Source organism: Fukomys damarensis, unplaced genomic scaffold (genome assembly GCF_012274545.1).
Source record: "Fukomys damarensis isolate Sample0158 unplaced genomic scaffold, DMR_v1.0_HiC HiC_scaffold_1, whole genome shotgun sequence".
In the NCBI taxonomy this organism is placed as follows: Eukaryota; Metazoa; Chordata; class Mammalia; order Rodentia; family Bathyergidae; genus Fukomys; species Fukomys damarensis.
In genome coordinates this window covers 31,775,898-31,796,928 of record NW_022900913.1, presented here as the reverse complement: position 1 = coordinate 31,796,928, position 21,031 = coordinate 31,775,898, and the positions used below count along the sequence as shown (strand labels likewise).

At 35.4% G+C, this 21,031-nt stretch overlaps 1 pseudogene; it reads right to left on the bottom strand.

Annotated features, from left to right (window-relative positions):
• LOC117285299 overlaps window positions 1-20,267 on the bottom strand; it is a 66,377-nt pseudogene extending 46,110 nt beyond the window's left edge.
• Window positions 20,268-21,031: the final 764 nt, after the last annotated feature.

The following is a 21,031-nucleotide window of genomic DNA, read 5'->3' as shown; positions in this document are numbered from 1 at the left end:
TCAGTGTGGGAGGCTATAACAATCTGTGCCATATCATCCATCGGGATACAGTAAGGCTCTTGGATCCTTTGTGGTTTTCCCTGCGACTTTCTGGTAATATTCTGTTGAAAATAATAAAAAGTACTCTTATTTTTTACCTTAAGTGAGAAAATCTGCAATTTTAAATTTATGTATATGTATACTTCTATCAGCAATAAAAGAAATTACTTGGCAATAGTCAAGGTAAAATCACTTTTGTCTTTCATTCTACCCACAGTAATAGCCTTGCTTTTCCCTTAATAGAGCATTGGAATCAGAAAGATGGAAATTTCTAAGGCAATTATTAGAGCAATCACTTTTCAGGCAGGCCTCACAGTAATTGCTCTCACACTGGGTGGCATAAAGAAATATTTATTATTTTTTCTCTGAAATGTTAAGGTGATGTATTTTATCTTATACCTTTTAAGCTTTAAAGTGCTATCTCATTCATGACCATAAAAAGGCTGAGATCATTGTATTATGCAGTATAATGATAATAATTACTATTAATCATTCAGAGAGTATTGTGTTCCCAAACTGTTCATTGTGCTTTACATTCATTAGCTCATTTAATATCATTCCCTGTGTAGCAGTGTCATTTAATAATTTCATGGATTTTCCAGTTTTCTCATGTACTTCGTAAGTCCTGACACTATAGTCACTTATTAGTGCTGTGCTACACTGAGCAACAAAATGTGAAAATAGTGGCAGAAGTAAAGAGGAAACAATGGAGTCTGATATAGCCAAATGTCAGAAAAGACACTTGACTCTGGCAGGTCTACATATATGTAAGTGGGGCGATATACATTTTATTGTCCAAATCAAGATAATTTCAACTATAAAAAGAGGAACATGTAACATGGTTAGAACCCAAAGAATGTGGCTTTACTTCAGGAATGGGGCCTGAGATGTCATAATCCTCTGTCTCTGGCTTCTGTTCCTCTCTGTGCTTCTGAGGACATTGCATTTGTAGATTGAGCAGTGCCTCAGCTTCTCCAGGGAAAAGCTGGGAAACATGTTGCCAACAGCTCATGAACCTTGTGTTTACCAGTTACAGTCACCAAAGAATGCCTTAGTTTCTGGTGTTTCATCTTCAGAAATCCTCAAATTGATGAGCTTGGTTTGGGAGCACAGCCTACATTATTAGCTGTGACAAAGAGTAAGATTATGTGAGGACACAGTAGCTTCCTTGGTAAACATCATTGTTTTGTGTGCTGGGCTTGGGGGAGAAAACTTCTAGGTATTCTGTACAGTTGCCAGGAGTAGGAGAATACTGGGAAGACAAAACAATAAATTTTCACTACTCGACCCTTTGGAGAGTTGCCAGAGCTTAAAGAAGTTATGTGCTAAAGCTTTCATAGCAAATTTTCTGAGTGGACTAGGTATTTAATTTAAAGCCGCTTTCTGAGTTGAAGTTCTATGGTAAGTACTTTATTTGCATTTTAAATGTAAAATAAGACTGAATCAAAGGATAACATAAAAGACTTGTTCTGCTAGAGGGGTATGTGATTATCTGGGAAGCAAGAAATGAATACATAGGTCAAACTTGACTTGTGTCATTAACTGGTCATGGTAGACAAGATGCCCCTATCTCTTAACTCCCCTTTTTGGTGTTTAAGCAGGTATCTCTCCTTGACACATCTCTTTCTCTCCCTCTCCCTCTCTCTCTCCCTCTTTGACACCTCTCTCTCTCTCTCTCTCTCTCTCTCTCTCTTCTCTCTCTTGTGTGGTTCATGTACACAACAGGAAATTACTCAGCATAAAGAAGAATGAAAACCTATCACTTGTAGTGAATATCACATATTCTCTCTCACATGTGGTAGCTAAAAAAAAGTCAACCTGAATAGTACAGTTGACTACTAGAGGTTGGGAAGGGTGTGAGGGATATACAAATGGAGGCTGGATTTGATCAGTGTACCTGATACATGTACATATCACACTGAATCCATTTATGGGTATAATTAATACTTGCTAATTAAAGTAAAACAATTTTTAAAGGGAACACGAATCATGTGGATGTGTGATATAAACTATTTCTTACATTTTTATGAATTTAGAAAATAATTACCATTGTCTCTTAAGGAGTGCCAATTGGTTGCAGTTGGTATGCATGGAACATTTTTTCATGGAATCCTCAAAACCAACCATTCTCATGTGATCTGTTTTCCTATTCTAATTATTCTGTAGATGAAGAAACTATAAAGGTTCAAGTTTTCCTCCATGTCTCATGGATAATGTTAGAGCTGGGATTAGAATTAACCTTGGCCATTTGGTATTCTGCCTTTTGGTGAAAAATAGGATCTATCCTGAGAGTGAATAAAAAGGAGTGACTATTAAGTGATCCAAGTGACTCTTACTGACAAAAGCCAAAAATTATACAATTAATTTGAGAGGTGTCCTGATTTTAAAAATTGGTTTATAATTTTTTCCTATTTTTGTTTGTAAGAAAATGAGTAATCTATGACCTAGAAATATTTGCTCCTTTGAAAGTTTTATTATATAAATAGATATTATTTTAAATTTAATTCTCACACATTTTTTCTTTGTTAGTGCATGTTCGCAATATATAATAGTGAGATTGGTTTTGGGAAACTGGTGCATGCATATCTTGATCACATTCAGTCACTTTACCCACTACTCCTGCTCTTCCAGCCTTCACTTTGTGCCCTGGCCCTTTTCCAAATTTCTGCTTTGTAGTTTTCTGTCATCTCTCCTTTATTTCCTGCTTTTCTTTAGTTATATTTTAGGTTTCTAATATAAAAGAAAGCATATGATATTTACCTTTCTGAATCTGGCTTATTTTGCTTAACATCATGTTCTCAAATTCCATCCAATTCCTGCAAATAATATGATTTCATTGTTCTTTATGGCTGAATAATGTTCCATGGAATTCAGTCAAATTTCATGGAGCACCTGCTGTGTATTGCATGCTGCTATGTGAAGCTGGTTAATCAATGTCTGTTTTAAAAAAGAAATCATAGACATATAGGTGTGGTGCATGTAGTAGTGGAGAGGAGCATTTGAGGTCATATAACATATTTGTTGATGATATGTGTCCTGTGGAACCTTTGGGTTCAGTCACAGTTTATAGTCACCTCTGGATGGGGGAAAAAAGGGTGACAATAGCAGAATTCTGTTTCCATCTTACCCCCTTTCACTAGAGTAACTTAACAGCTGTTTAAATTTTCTCACTTTTTAAAAGAAAAATTCTCAGTGATAGTGAGTGTCTTGGAGTCAATGACATGGTAGGCAAATAGGTATAAAATGGATTCTTCCATTTACTGCATGATAAGTCACATGGTATTCTTCATGCTCCTTATACTGTATTTAGTTTAACTTCGTTTGTATTTCTGGGATACTCAGCAATGCTAGTCAGATTGTACCCAAATAGCTGTTATAGATATGAAATAATGGAAAACGTAGCAACTTTGGAGCTGCTAAAAACTGTAGTCATGAATATGATAAAAATTCCTTTTCTTTTACTAAATTTTGTCACCAGTTCTCCACCTCCTCCTGTTCCTCTTCCCCCTCCCTTGTTCCCTGTCCTTTCCCATCTCCTCCCTCTCCGTTGCCTCCTCCCCCTCCCCTCCCCCATTTCTGTACATTCCTTTTTCCCTCCCTCTTTCCTCCTTTTCTGACTTTTTCCTCTTTCAACTGAATCTTGTGTTGGCCAGGCTTGATCCGGAACACCTAGGCTCAAAGGATCCTTCTGCCTCAGCTTTCTGAGGGATTAGGACAACAAACATGGGTCATTACGTCTACCAGCTCTTAAATTCCTACTCTTGATCATAGACAAAAGATTGAAAAGTGATGGGTCTTAAATTCCTTTCATTTTGTATCACTAGTATTTCCAATTAAAGTCCTTATTTATGGGAGAAAAATTCATGGTTATATCCTTAGCAACAAATTAAAAACTACCATGCACCTTTAATTCCATATAGTTATATCAAGCCTTTTTCTAGAGAGAGGAAAAAATTCTGCATGAGGAGAATTCTTCTGTATTAATTGTTGCTATTTGTACTTTACCATTATAATTTTGCTATCCTTGGACACAGATCTTTATTGTGTTTAAAGAACATCCCATTCTGTGTTTTTTAGTATTCCAGCTTACTGCTCTTTTCTGATAAAATTAAAAAAGGCACAGGGGTTCAAGTATTTCATACCACACCAAGACCAGCACTGTTTAGAAAGTATTATGGGAATTATAGTAAATTACTCACTAGTAATACTGAATTTGTTCTAGTTGAAATTTAAACCCAAGATATGGACTTTTATGGCCTTGAAGTCATGACAGAGGCAAGAAGGCAGACTGGGGCTTTAAGATCGGGAGACCTTTGCTGAAGCGTCGGAGACAGGGAAGCATCTCAATTCAATTAGAAGTGAGCAGAAGCAGGTCAGGTCTGCAGCTGGAAGAGATCAGACAGCAGCTGCAGCCAGATCATCATGGTGACTGTAATCCAACAAGGAAAACAATTTGGGAGGCAATCTGCTTGCAGTTTTTTAATGTCAGTATTAAAACAATATAAGAACTTAGTGAGTTTTTTTCATGAAGAGGAAAAAATTTGCTAAATGATGTCCTCGTGAATTTTTTTGGTAAAAGCAAAAATAGTGAAAATGTCTTTCATTAATAAAAATCCCTACTTGTAGAGAGGTAAATAATATCTTTTTAAAAACTTTTGCTATGAAAAACAGTACTGTGACAACCATCCTTTTCTGCTTATTTCTTGTTGGGCACATTCTAATTTATTTCATAGATTAAAAATATAGAATTTAAAATTTTAGGGTGAGGAGAGCATATACACTTGATATTTGAAATATGTTATCCAATTATCTTTCAAAAAACTGTTGCATTCTTTTGTCATTTGTTACTATTTGTTCGGAATTGACAAATATAGAAGATGCTTTGATGTTTCAGGGACTCCTGAAGTAGGTGGAACTCTCAGGGGTAAATGGATAATTTCTACTCTAAACATTGTCTGTGCCAAGGACATAACCCCATCTAAGGTTAATACTCAGCCTCCCATTCTCCTGCCCTGCGTACTTTCTTAATACCAAAAGCCACAGCTAAGTGGATTATTGAGCCAAATTGGCCAATAAAATCCTTTCTCTTAAGAATTCGTACAGAGTCACAAATTCTCAGACATTTAGAGGATATCATTAGGTATACTGTGTTGGAAAGCCTTAAATCTTAAAGAGTTGGGGCCAAGGGTGGATGTGTGGAAAACTACACAAAAGCTGACTCAGTAAATCTTTCCTACTGAGAGGATGTACAAATAGAAGCAGACACTGATCATCAGAGTCTATGTAACCTGACAAAGTAGGTCCCAGTAGAGTCCAGGCAGGTCCCACCTACAGATTCGAGTAGCTTGTTTCATAGGCTTCTTCTGTACTTTCTGGATTTTGATGCTTACTGATTCTTTTTGAAGACACCTGATTCCAGGGAAAAACTGCATATTTACTTCAAAAATATGAATAATTTATAGAACTGATCCTGGCAAATATAGAAGTCTGTAAATATTCATACATAGAGGGCCATAATTTCTGAACTATAAATTAGAACACATCTGAAAAATATCATTTTTTAAATTAATACATTTATATGAAAAACAATCACACTAAAACCATGGTCATGAGACCTGTCCTTAACAATTTGAAAATAGGGGCTTTTCTTCTCCCATCTTTGCTGTTGTTTTTATTTTTCTAATATGATAGTTCTCAAATTTTAGAACAAAACAGAATTGCCTTGACTCTCTGGACCCTATCCTAATATTTCTGATTCAGTAGTTCTGGGTGAATTTCTATTAACAAATTCTAAAGTGATGCTGATTCTTTTAGCCTTGAAATCACACTGTGAGAATCACAGTGCAATTTCTTTTATCTTTACATGTCGCTCTTAGAATAATCTTTTTAGAATCCATCTTACCCTTATTCTTTTCTCCCATTTTTCTCTTATACCTTCAACCTTCACCTTTCGTACACCCTTTCTCTCTGTTACCATGATCTACGATGCCACTCACCACATGGCTTACCAGCAGGCCAGTTGGCTGCTGCCATCCTGAGGGCAGGGGCAAGGGCATTCTACCTGTGTATCCTTTCTGACTAACACTAAGATTAGACATGGCAGGAAGAGCTACTCATGTGCTGAGTGAAATTATAAAGAAGAGCAGAAGGTGCTTTCTTCCTCACTGATTCATTAGGTCTTTGTAGAAGTTCATATCTGGCAGACTTGACTTCTCCATTTCTTTCTAATGAAAATGGGAGGCTGTTGCATCACTCTTGACCTTGCAAATGTGTTTGTTATATTTTCCTTTCCTTGTGTTACCGTCTTGCCTTCATCGTGTGTTACAACAACTGCAGGTGACTGGAGATGTCAGACATCTATGACAAATCATGCATCCCCTTGAAGAATATCCAGTTCACAGAGTTTTACTTTAGTCTGTGGCTTACAGTTCTTGGCTATGGTTGGGTAGCAATGAATAACCCACAAAACTAGATTACCATTCACTTATGTAATTTCTCCAGACTTAAAGGATCTTGATATAGCATAAAAGAGCTCTAGACTAGGAATTAGCCATCCTAAATTCCACTTTTCACTTAAGCTTTAGGTAGTGGCATGCCCCTTGCCAAATTTCTCAATTTAATTGTCCATCTAAGGCTTTAATCCAAATGGTCTAAATACAAAGGATGATCAAACGATGCAATGAACATTTAGATTAAAAAACAATGATTACACTACAAAAAATATTGCACTATCCCCTTTCAAAGCACTCACCCCTTGCTTTGAATGTTTTGATCTTATTGTTTCTGCCACAATCTGAAGCAGTTCTGGAAGTCTTGTTCTGTGAGTGTCCTTACAACATGTAATAAAAAAATATGTGAATGCTGCTGACGCATGCCACCCAATGGAAAGGCAGGCTTGTGGAAACATTCATATTGTGTCCTCATCTGTCTTATTCACTGCATTTAATGCTGTACAATTTGACTCTTCTTCAGCATAAACATGACAAAGGTAAACCTTTTAAATTAATTCGTAACATCAAGGAAGCTACAACAGTGCAACTAACGACTCAGGAGAGAAGACCGCCGGAACTGCTTCAGAAACAAACAAGAACAACAGGATGTGTGTTCAAAGCAAGGGAGGTTGGAAATGTACATTTTACATTAATGGTTTTTAAAAATTCAAACACGCATTGTATTTTTAAATCCCATTTCCTGCTCCCTTTGAATCTTAGTGCTCTCTGTATCTGTGAAGTTAAGAATAATAGGTTTTCAAGAGTGTGACATAGTTTAGTCTCATGTTCGTATTTCACACTCAGGTGTGGCTTACATGTCCTTTCAGGTGTTAAAGAATCATTTGTTGCAAACTCTCAAAGGGCTACAAATAGTGGTGCATGGCAGCAGCTTGATCCATATTTTTGGATACACTAGAAATGGAAAAGAAAGAGCATTTAAGAGTCAGACAGACCTTCTTTGTTACTGTATAGACCAAAGTAGTGTGTCTGTTTGCCTTTTAAACCCATTCAAATAACTTTGGCAAAATATTAACACATGAAAACTTTTCTTAGAAAAAGAGTCAGTCAGAAGATATCTTTTGAATTTATTACCATGAAAGAAGGTCTGGGCATTTAAAAGGGTCCATTTTTTTCCTTTTCAGACAGACACCCAAAGTCATCAACATGTTCTTTGAGTATTTATTGTTTGTTCTTTATTTTGTCCCCGTGGAACTTCCTGAGTGAAGTGATGGTATGTTTGACTCCTGAAGAAGATAACATGATCTCATAAATACGGCATTTGGAAACCAAAGGGAGACAGATTTAAAGCATCAGCATGGTCACTTGTGAACATGTTCCAAGTGGCCAGCTGTTGTCATTGCAATGTGTTCCTGTCTCAGTATTGGGAAGTATAGTTTATAGCAATGTCACAATGGCAGAATGTTTGGCAAAATGCTTTTCTTGCATTTGATTTGTTAAAGAAAAACAATTTTGGAGAAGTTATTTTGAGGTTGGAGAAACATATTTTTATGATGATGAAGCCATAGCAAATTTCCAGAGGAAGACAAGCTGTCAGTTTCTTGTCCTTTTGAAATTCTCCATAAAGTTTAATTCTTTATCAGACTGCTAATTCATATGAATTAGATCTGATTTTAAAGCATGGAGTGGTTTTCTCTTTTCTCTCATGTTTTCTTTTATGGGAACTACCTTGCAAGGGATCCTTAAATATATTACATGGGGCACTGTGTGGTCTGATATATTAGCATACTTTCATTTCCAGTTTTCTAGTAGTCTTCATGTGAATGTATCCAGCAAAAATAAAAACAAAAGCAAAAAACCTCAACTCAACTAGACTGCAAGTTGGCCCACTTCTTTAATATTTAAATTTGGGACTTACTGGGAAACTCGGGAAAACTTAAAATGTTGATAGGGTTATGTTACCTTTGTGAGAGTAGAAAGGTACTTTTGTCTTCCTGCATGCCCTTTGCGGGGAATAAAACTTTTTCAAGGTGAAACAGACTGTCTGAAAAATAAACATGTCACCAGTGGAAAAAAGATCAATAAGGTGATAGCGACTGAATCTAAGCAGAATATTACTAGCACCACATAAAATCTCCATCCTTTAACCCTTCTTCCTATTAAGGGTAACCATGACATTGAATCCCAACAGCACATACTACTTTCTCCACTCAGAGTCTTGCCATATAAATTACATTGTATACTGTGAACTCTTTTGTGGCTCTTTTATGCTGGCATTTGGATTGTTCAGCATCACATTAATGAGAGTCACCATTTTGCATGAATTTGCTAATCATTCATTGTCATTCCTGTATGACAGATAAATTATCAGTTTTACTTTTGATGGAATTTGAATGCTTCTGTTTTTTCAGCTATTACAAATAGTGCATCCATGAACATACTAGAGCATGTATTTGGTGAAGAGGGGTACCCATTTATGTCAAGTTTACAATTAGAAGTGGAGTTATAAGGTAGTATAGGTTCATTTGTAATAGTTACTGCCCCGAATTTCCATATGGTTGTATTCGTTTTGTTGCCTCTTACTTGGGTTCTGTTTATTGGTGCCCAAGAAGTATAGAGGAAAGGATGCTTGGACAGAAGGCCACACATACCGCAGGCAGATTGCTGCAAAGGGTGGGTTCTGATGAAAGCGGCTCTAATCTCCATTGCTTTACTCTATTCCTAACTCTTTTAGACAAAGTCCTACATTCTTTGCTTCTCTTCTTCAACTGAGAGTGACCTTAAATAGGTCTTCCAGAACTTCCTTAATAAAATTCAAATGGTTTAAAATAAAATTTTTAAGTGTCTATATTAATGAATAATTTAAAAAGTGAGTATCTGAAGAATATCCTTCTTTGACTGGTGTCAGGACAAGGTTAAGTGAGGGAAACTCATGTTTTCTGCTAATTGTCTTTGTTCAGTTTGCTATAAGCTTTTATTACACTAAGAAATACAAAGTGAAATGGGAAAATGTTGGAATGGTGATTTTCAAAAACAACATTTTTCAGCAAAAGAAGCAACATCTATGAAAACATATTAATACACATGTCCAAGAATATCCAAAATAAAACTAATTTGAATATTTTCTTACTATAAAGAAAGTATAAGAAATGACAACCAATCATTTTTTTTTGGACAGGTTTCTTTGAAATACTTTGAGCATTCCAAATTACACAACTAAACATTCCTAAATCTTTAGGATATATGTATTTTCATTATTAATGAGCAATTTAGTCTTTGCCTGAATATTAATTTTAGGTAAAATATTTAATCTTAAGTGATGTGAAGGAACTAGTCCCATAGATATCAACTGGTATGGTTATAGTATTCGATTATATTTCTTACTTGGCTTGAAGCACAATTTTGTTACATCTAGAAATCCTGTATTTTCTTTCATACCTGTGAACGTGATTTACTCTGTTTAAGCTTCTTAGTTCAAAATCCAATATGTAAGTAAATACGTAGATTTCAGAACTGTGTTTGAGTAAAATAGTCTTTTTTTTCCTTTGTGCTTCTCTCACTTTCTAAGCATGTGCTGTGTGATAGGGCTTCCCACAAATGCACACACACACGCATATCAAGCATTACTGTGGTAAGTAGGGCGAGTTCACTTGTGCAAAAGCGATGCACTAGAGTAGCTCATAGAGCCTCTGAGTGCCCTGTGCAGGTATTCGGATTGTGCAGTGGGCAGTGGGTAATTAATGAAAGCTTTTCATAGAGGTAAGTGTTCAGTTGTGGATTTAGGAAAGTGATTTTGCAAGGAATTGGAAGAAGTAAGAATATTTAAAAGACCAAACTTGCTCATGTTGCCGAACTCTTTTTTTTTTTTTTTTTTTTTTTTTGGCATGGGGGATCGAACGCGGGCCCTTGTGCTTGCGAAGTAGGCAGTGGAATCATTGAGCTAAATCCCTGGCCGATATGGCAGAACTTTTGAAAGTTCTAATTATCTTTGGAGAACATCAGAGCAATTATTATATTAAACTTAACTAAGAATAATTTAGTACTATAATAACATGCATGCTACATTCTATTGCAGAGAAGCTATAGATATGCCAAACTTTAAAAAAAATCAATGCAACCAACATATTCACATTAGAAAATCCAATATGTTTTTGCTCCACTCCCTGAAAAATCTTAACAATTAAAATTTGATTTAATAGAAATATTAGGCCATCGTTTGTAACCCCAGCGATTTATATGAGTAAACCTTTGAAGATTCCTTGTTATTTTTCTCAACAGTGTGGACTTGAAAGGAAAGGAAGTAACAAGTCTAAGAAAGTAAGAAAGTAAGTGACACCTACAGGAATTGTCAAATGATTGGTTGTGAACAGAGAAAGATAAAAGATTGTTAAAATACTAATAATCCTTTTTTATTTGAAACTCCCTTATAATGAAAGTAAATCTTCCATATGTTCTCTGATTGGTGGTAGATACTGCACTTTTGGAAATCTGTTTTTAGACATTTCTTTCTTTAAAAACAATTACATGTTCATACACAGCAATATTAGAGAAAGCACTTTTCCAAATCACACTACTTGTCTTCAGTGTTCATTCTGGCCTGCTACTATTCAGAATCATAGAAGCATGTGAAACCAACCTGGAAAAACCAAACTCCTGTATCAAGACAAAATGTTCTGGCAAATGTGTGTTCTACACTTCTGCAAGACATTAATAAACAGGTGCTTAATTATGTTCCTGCACCTCAATTCTAGGGCAACCACCAGTGATCTACAACAGACCTGGAAAATCCCAGGTTGTTTATAGTTAATGACACAGAAGCATTAGTAACAATGAATAATGAGGCATTTAAAGAATAATGCAACCTATTTTTTTTTAAACTACTGCAGAGAAAAATTGCTTGACTGGATACATTGTTTTGCAGACTTTAAAGATACTAATTGTGCATAAAAATCAAAGTCTCCACAGAACATTCTTAGGATAATATTGGTCAGCTTGCTTGTGCCAAGAACCAGTTTAAGAGAAGTGTAAAGTAAATTGTCTTGTATGTTTGAAGTAGAAGGAGGTACTCATAAAACCAGTCTTTGGTATGCTCAATGTTTGAAGAGATGATGTAGCATTTCTAGTGTTAATATCTCTTTTATATATGATTCATATTGTCAATATATTTTGATAGCTACCATCCATTTATGCTCTTAATGAAGGAGGCATTATGTTTTGATGAGGGACTCAGACAGCAGCTTCTTAATCTCATGAAGGACTGACTTTGTCATTCAGGACAATTCCTTGACTTTTCTTTTCTTCCAATTAACATTCCATGGTTCAAACTGTATTATAATGTAGGTTTTAATACAGCTATTAAGGTGTATCTCCTGACTATTGATGTTTGCTTTTAAATGGCTCAAAAGGCATGAGGTTATAATTTTCTTCTTTAAACATTATCCTTCTAATTAGTACATATTTGTCATAAATATTGCTCACATTCATCATAAGGAATTTGTACCTGTACATAACACATCTGAATTCTTTTTTTCCGCCCCTTCCCTTCCTTCAGTTTGTCTTCCTCTCCCCATTAAGACAAGCTTTGTTTCCATTTCCCCTTCCTTCCCCTCTACTTCCCCTCTCCCTTCTTCCTCTTCCCATTTGAATAAGTTCTTCCTGCTTTGCAATGCCTGTCTTCCATTATGCTCTTCATTTATCACTTGGGTTTCTCACGCAAAAAAACCATGTGATATTTAAACTTGTGTGTCTAATTTATTTCACTTATGATTATGGTCTTGAACATGCATTTTCTTACAAATGATTAAAATTTACTCTTCTTTATGACAGAGTAGTACTCCACTGTACGGACATCTCATTTTAATTATCCATTCATATTTTTCTGGGTATATGGGCTGTTGTTTCCAATATTTAGCTATTACAAATTATGCTGCTATAAACCTGAGAGTTCATACATCCCAAAGGTATGATGCTTTTAGCTCTTTTGGGAAGATACCTAAAAGAGGAATAGCTGGGTCAAATGGAACCTCTAGCTCTATTATTTAGACTTCCACAGTGGTTGTACCTGTTTACACTCCAATCAGCAGCATAGAAGAATTTGTTTTCTTCCACAGGCTTGGCAACATTTGTTATTTTGTTTGTTTTTGTTTTGTTCTTTTTTTTTTTTTTTCTGGCACCAGGGATTAAATTTAGGACCTTGTGCTTTCAAGGCAGGTGCTGTGACACTGAGCTAAATTCCTGGCCCTGGCTAATTTCTTTTTTCTTTTCTCTTTTTTTTTTTTATACCAGGGATTGAACTCAGGTCCTTGCACTTGCAAGGCAGGCCACCGAACCACTGAGCTAAATCCCCAGCATGATTTCTTGGTAATAGCCATTCTTTCTGGTGTGAGATGGAATCTCAGCATTGTTTTAATTTGCACATCTTGAATGATTACTGACATTGAACATTTTTTAAATACATTTATCTGACATTTCTACTTCTTTATCTGAGAACTGTCTATTCATACCAGATGTTCATATTTGTTTTTTTATTTTTATTTTTTAATAAATAATTGAATTTATTGGTACATTTTAGGGATACAGTACAGTTACATTCATTGTTGGAATCTTGTACATCTACATGACAGGTCTTGGTTCTCATTTTTTCCTCTTTGTCCCAGCCCTCCCTTCACCCCTCCTCCCCTCCCCATTTACAACCACTTTATTTCCAGCTTTTCATTTTCTCACATTTTTCTTTTCCCTTAATACCCTTGCCCTACCCATCCCACCTTCCCTACACCTTTAGACCATTTCTTCCCATTTCACAAGGTGAGTTATCTCATTAGGATCTTATGTACTATCACAGTTTATTCACACCAGAGAAACTATTCGGTATTTACACATGTGTGACTTATTTATTTCACTTAGGAGTATATCTTCAATATGTATCCATTTTCCTATGAATGACTCTAATTTCTCATTCTTTATGGCTGAGTAGTATTCCATTTTTTAGAAAAACCACACCTTATTTATCCAGTCTCCAACTGATGGGCAAATGGACTGTTTCCAGGTTTTAGCTATTACAAACTGTGCTGCTATAAACATTGGTGTGCATACATCACTGTGTTATGATTCTTTATTTCTTTTGGAAAGATACCCAGCAGAGGGATGGCTGGGTCAAATAGAACCTCTAGTCCCAGCTCTTTGAGGTATCTCCATATTGATTTCCATAGTGGTTACACCAGTCTGCACTCCCACCAAGAGTGGAGAAGGGTTCCTTTCTCCCCACATCCCCGCCAACATTTGTTATTGTTTGATTTCTTGATAGCAGCCATTCTTTGTGGGGTGAGGTGGAATCTCCAGGTTGTTTTCATCTGCATCTCTCGAATGACCAGTGATATAGAACATTTTTTTTTTATATATTTACTTGGTGCTTTTACTTCTTTGTCTGAGCAGTGTCTGTTCATTTCAGATGCCCATTTTTGGATTGGGTCTTTAGATTTGGTGGGTCTGATTTTTTTGAGTTCTTTGTATATTTTAGAAGTTAGGTTTTTGTCTGAGGAACAGTTGGCAAAAACATGTTCTCACTTGGTGGGTTATCTCTTCATTGTGTTGGTGGTTTCTTTTGCTGTGCAATAGTTTTTTTTTTTGTTTGTTTGTTTTTTTTTTTGTCAAGGAACTACAGCCTTCCTGTAATAAGCATCTAGGATAAATTCCAAATGGAAGTAGGCAGGGTCTGGAACTCAAAGGACAACATTTTCTACCCACTTCTTAATGTTGACAGCTTCCCAGTTCTATTTAAAGTCTGAAGAAAGTGTTTCCCAAAATTTTGAATTATTTTACTGTAAAGATTTATTGCAAAGAATGTGGTTTGGGGAATTACCTTATTTTATATTGTCAAACTTCAGATTCTTTTTGTGCTGCTCTTCTTTTCCTGAAGGGTACGTTATCATTTTCAGAATTGTTGACATAACACTTTGAAGTTCCTATTTGTATGACTTTGTGAGATCAAGGTGATTATGCTGCTTAAGGTCCAGGTGCAACCTGTTTGTACCTTTTGAGGCATTAGGGTTTTAATAAGATGAGATCCCAGTCGCTGATTCTTTGTGATGTTTCTTGTGTGGTAGGGGTTTTGTTCATAAAGTCTTTGCCTGTATCAATGCCTTCAAGCGTTCTGCCTATTCTATCTTTCAGCAGATTTAATGTTTCTGTTTTATTATTTAGATCTTTGATCCATTTCAATTTTAGTTTAGTGCATGATGAGAGATATGGTTCTAGTTTTAGTCTTCAGCATGTGGATAACCATTTTTTTCAGCACCATTTATTAAAGAAGCTATCTTTCTTCCAGTAAAGGTGTTTGGCTCCTTATTATCAAAGAGAACTTGGCTAAGTATGTTTGGATTTTATTCTGCAATCTGTTCCATTGAGCCTCAGCTTTTTTCCAGTACCATGCTGTTTTTATCACAATGGCTTTAAGTCAGAGATTGTAATGTCCTTGCCTTGCCTTTGTTACACCATGTTGCTTTTGCTGTTCTAGATCTCTTCTAGTTTCAAATAAGTTTTATAATTGTTTTCTCTATTTCTGTGAGATATGCTGTTGACATTTTGATCAGGGTTGCATTAAATCTATATAACAGTTGTGGAAACATGGGCATTTTCACTGTATTGATTCTTTCTATCTGAGAACAAGAGATATCTTTCCATTTTCTGACATCCTCTTTTTTTTTATTTTTTGGTTTTTTGAGACAGGGTCTCACTATGTAGTGAGACTGACCTGGAACTCACTATGTAGCTCAGTCTGGTCTCGAAGTCACAGTGATCCTTCTGCCTCAGGCTCCCGAGTGCTGGGATTATAGGCATGTGCCACCACGCCTGGCCAGAGTACCATAGTTTTCAATGTAAAGGTCTTTCATTTCTTTCATTGGATCTATTCTTAGACATTTTATTTTTTGGACATGGTTGTGAAAGTTTTGTTTGCCTAATTTCCCTCTTGGTGAGTTTATAATTTGTGTACAGGAATGCTATCAATTTTTGAGTGTTGACTTTATATCCAGTTATGCTACTGCATTTGATTATTAAATCTAGAAGTCTTTTGATGGAGCTTTTGGCGTCTTCTATGTATTGTTCCAATATTAGTACATGTAGAGTGTCATGTCATCCACATAAAATGATAATTTAACTTTTTCCTTTCCTATCTTTATTACTTTTATTTTTCTTGACCAATTGTTCTGAATAATGTTTCGAGAACTATATTGAATAAGAGTGGTAACAGTGGACATCCTTGTCTTGTTCCTGATTTTAGAGTGAAAGTTTTCAGTTTTTGTCCATTTAGTATGATGGTCATTGGTTTGTCACAGACAGCTTATCAGATTGAGTCAAATCTTATATTACAATTTTATAGAGATTTTTATCATAAATGAATGTTGGACTTTGTCCAATGTGTTTTCTGTATCTTCAAGATGACCACGTAGTTTTTGTTCTTGGTTGCGTTAATGTGGAATATTATATTTATTGATTGCCTGTGTTAAATCATCTCTGCATCCTTTTGATGAATCCAATTTAGTCGTGGTATACAATTTTCTTGATGATTTGTGGCACTCACTCCTCCCCCCAAGTATTTTATTGAGGATTTTTGCATCTATTTTATTAGGGGGATTGGCCTGTAGTTCTATCTTTTTGGTTGTATTCATCTCTGGTTTTGGTATCAGAGTAATACTTCCAGAAATGACTTAGGGAGTATTGGTTTTCTTCAATTTCATTAAAGATTTTGAGAAGTGGTGGCATTAGGTCTTCTCAATTTCTTGTAGAATTCAGAAGTGATTCTGTCTGGGCCTTTTTTGTTTGTTTGTTTGTTTTTGGTAGGCTTTTAATTACCTCTTTAATTTCATTATTTGATATCAGTTTATTTAGAATTTTTATATCTTGATTCAGCTTTGGTATTCATAATTATCTAGGAACAGGAAACTTCTGTTTTCCATCTTATTACAATACAATTTCTCAAAGTATTAATGATCTTCTGGATTTATGCAGGATCTGTTGTGATTTCCGCTTTTTCATTCCTAATTTGAATTTTTTTTGAAAGGTTGATTAAGGGTTTGTCAATTTTATTTAATCTTTTAAAGAATTAGCTCTTTGATTCATTGATTCTTTGCATTATTTTCTTAGTCTCCATTGCATTAATATCTGTTCTGGTTTTTTTGTTTTTTTATTTTTTGTTTTGTTTTTTTTGGTACCGGGGAGTGGACTTGGGACCTTGCACTTGTGAAGCAGGCAGTGGAAACACTGTGCTAAATCCCTGGCCCTTTGTTATGATTTGTATGGTTTCCTCCTTCATATGAGCCTTGAGCTTGACTTACACTTCTTTTTCTAGAAGCTGGAGGTTCAACATTAGATTGTTTATTTGAATTTTCTTTTTTTTTCTGATATGAGTATTCACCACTATAAATTTCCTTCATAGAACTGCTTTTACTGCATTCCATATGTGTTAGTATGTTGCACTGGCATTATTATTATTACTATTTTTTGGTATTGGGAATTGAATTCAGGACTTTGTGCTTGCAAAGTAGGTACAGTGCCACCGAGTTTAATCCCTGGCCTGCACTGGCATTATTGTTTAATTGTAGAAATCATCTAATTTCTCCTTTAATTTCTTCTGTGACCTACTGTTTAGGAGGATGTTACTTAGTTTTTAAGTTTTTATGAAGTTTTTGTGGATTCTTTTGCCATTGATTTCCAAGTTTATTGCTCTATGGTCTGATGATATGGATGGGATAATTTCAATTCCTTTACATTTACTTAAACATGTAATTATACTAGCTCACAGTGATTTATTTTGGAGAACATCCTGTGTGCAGCTAAGAAGAATGTATATTCTGATGTGGGTGGAATACTCTGTAGATATCTACTAAATCTATTTGTTCAAAAGTATGTTCAATTTTGATATTTTCTGTTGTTTTTTGTCTAATTGATATGTCTTTGTGACAGTGGGGTACTGAGTTCCCCATTACAATTGTATTAATGCTTTTTTGATTTTTCATGTCCATTAATATTTATTCTATATAGTTAGGTGCACTGGCATTTGGTGCATATATATTTAGGATTGTTATCTCTTCTTGTTGGATTGTTCCCTTGACAAGAGACTTTGTCTCTCTTAGTCATTCTTGGCTTGAAATACACTTTGTCTGCAAATAGAATAGTTATCCCTGTATTATTTTTCATCCTTTGACATTGAGTCTATGAATTTACTTTTGAATTACATGTGTTTCTTCTATGCAAAACATTGTTGGATCTTGCTTTCTGATCCATTCTGCCAATCTCTTTCTTTTGATTGGTGAAGTGAGACCATTGCATTAATTTTTATAACTGAGATGCATCCATTTATCTTTGTTGTGTTATTTTCCTGTTATTTGTTTCCCTTTCTTTCACCTATGTTTAATTACTTTCCTTGCCTTGTGGATTCATTCTGTTAGAATTCATGGAATTGTAGTCCTTGTTATCTTTTTCTGGAATGTCTTTCAAAACATTTCAGAGTGCTGGTTTGGTGGTCATGAATTTCTTCAGGTGTTCTTTGTCATGGAATTGTCTTTTTTCTCCATTAATTTTGAAAAGATAGTTTTGTGGGTTACATCAATCTGAGTTGGAAGTTGTTTTCTTTTAGGGCTTGAAATACTTCAAGATTTCCTTGACTGGAGAGTATGTATTGAGAAGTGTGTTGTGATCCTGATGGGCTTTCTTTTATTTGTGATTTGTTCCTATTCTCTAACAGCTTTTAATATTCTTTCCTTGTGTTGGATTTGTGGAATCTTGGCTATTATGTACCTTGGTGTAGATTTTTTGATTATGGCTAATTGCAGTTCTATATACTTCACTTCTCTGTATGTCAAATTCTTTTTCCATGCTTGGGGTATTTTCTAGTATTACTTCTGTGAGTAGGTTTTCTATGTCATTTGTGGTATCTCCTGATTTTTCATAGGCTCTAATCAATCTTATGTTATTCTTTGCATCATCTAGAAGATGTTGGATTGATTTTTCGTGATCCTTTGCTATTTTTAAGAAATTTTTCTTTTCATGATCAATCATTATAATTCTGTCTTTTATATTTGATATTCTGTTCTCACTTTGGCTCATTCTGCTGTATATACTTTCAATGGAATTTTAAATCTGCTGGTTAGCTCTTTGAATATGTTTCATGGATGCCATTTCTTTCCAACATTGGCTATTCAGAATTTCCACAGTTTTCTTAACCTCCTCTACTTTTTTAAAACCTGTATTTGCTCTAGAGTCACTATGTATTTCATTATGGTCACCATTTCTTCTGAGAGATCATTTCTGATTTGATTTCTTGTAAAGCCTCATTCATCTGCTTTGTTACTTCTGCTTTTACCACTTCAGAGTCCAGGTGGATGGCTTTCACATTGTTTCACCTCATTAACTCTCAGGTTTGCCTTTGGTGAGCTGGAAGACTGGAGTTGCATTCTTGCTGAAGTGTCTTCTCATTTTCTACTTTTAAAAAAGCTTAATTCCTGAGTGATGCTTGTAAATTGCTTATGGCCAATGGCTTTACTGCTAGTACTTAGAACCCTTTCGAATGATTACTTTTTAGAGATGTCTTCCTGGTATATCTGGCTTTTGTGTTTTGAATCTGTTGCAAGGTTCTACCTCTTCAATTAGGTAAGAAATGATAAGTTGCTCCCTGTTTGGCTTAACCTCTTGTTCTTTGTCGCTGGCCTATAGTATTGTTTATGACCCATAGGCAATCTCAGTCTTGGCATACCAAGAAGAACAACTGATTAGAACAATTATGTCACCTTGGCTAAAATGTACAGTTAGCAATAAAATAGTACTAATCATAGCCTTGAAAATGACAAACTGGTAACTATTAATTTTCCACCTTTAGCCATATGAACCATACGCATATATCTGTAATTATATAACAAAATCTAAAATGAATCAGAAAATATGTAAATATGTAAAAAGAAAACAGTAAATATACCTTCAATAAGGAGATTTTAATGTCAGAAGAGAAAATTTAAATGGAGTTGAGGGGAAAAACAGAGAAATGGAGAAAGAGAAAGTGATTATAAGCAAGCCTGGCAGGTAAAGGAAGAATATACCCACTCTGAGTAACTGGTGAAAAAGACAGGAGGGAAAATAGAAGGAGATATAAAAATAAAAACAGGAACAGAACAGAAAAACAGAAGAAAATTAGAAACAATGTTCCCTCATATTAAAAAAAAGAACAAGCAATTAAAAGTAAACAAAACAAAATGAAAACGAAAAGAAAAAAAAGAAGAAAAATGTCAACTTCAGAGCATGTGTCTGTTGTCACTGTAGATAGAGTGGGCAGGCAGAGCTCAGATTCATGTTGATTAACTCCAGCAAGCCATCTGTAGATTTACGAGAGGCTAGTGAATAATCTCAGCAAGCCTGGCAGCTCTAATTCTACTGAAGTTCAGGTTAGTTTCTTGTTGTGAGCCTGGAACCTGATTTGTTTGTCCTGAAACACTCCCCTGCTGGGTTAAACTTGCCTCCCAGCTGGTTTAAACTCAGCTGTTTAACCTCTTGCCAATTTGAACTTGATTCTACCTCACCCTGATCCTGGGAGCTGCTAGATGGATGCAGCCTGCAGCTGCTCTGAGTTTTGAGCTCAGTTGGCTTCTCTCCAAGATGGCTACTGGCCAATTGTCTGGTCCAGGGGAACACCTGAACCCAAATAACTCACCAGCCAATAAGGTTCACTGCATCCACAGCTTCGTTCTGCTGGTGCATTTCTCCGCGGAGGCCTCTGGGGTTGTCAGTAGCCATCGTGTGTCTGCAGGTTTGAGCCACCCTTCCCACACAGTGAGTCGGGGCTCAGGAAGAAAGTAGCACTTGCTGCCTCCTTCTTCTGTGTTGAGGTCTTTCTTCACTTTCCTCATGGGCTTCAATTCTTGGTTCTGATCCTTTCTGGGTCAATGGGGACTGACTTGCCTCCTTCTCCTTCCCTGTTACTATATTCCAGTATCTGAACACCAAATCTCAGAGAGGTTATTTCTCTAATGTTCACCACTCCAGCATCTTCTTGGAAGTCTCACAATTTTTAACGTATCATATAAATACTGTTTTGTTTTTGAAAAATTGGATCTAGTAAAATCTTTTGATAATTTTTTTTTACACCATGAAATAAAGACAAGCAGTGAAGTTTAAGAAGAAAAATCTTGGAACAATCTTAAACTTGCGCAGTATTTTTATTTTAGAGTATGTTTTAGAGAGAATATATCAAAGCCTGTAAAACTGGTGCCCATTTTATTATCATTAGTATAAGGTAACATAGTGCTATCATTCTACATAAAATGCTATGAAATAAGTATGTTAAAGATATTTAATTATGTGTATGAGTATAATAATAAAGGAAAATTACTAGATAATTGTTTTCCATAGAGATGCTATTAGAGATGGCAGTTTCCTAACATTCTAATGATTCATTCTAAATAAATATGTTGTTGAGTTGCTCTCTTTGGAATTATTCTGGGAAAATGAGGAGGAAGAAATAAGACTCTGGCACAGATTTTGCAGAGCTCCTTATTCTT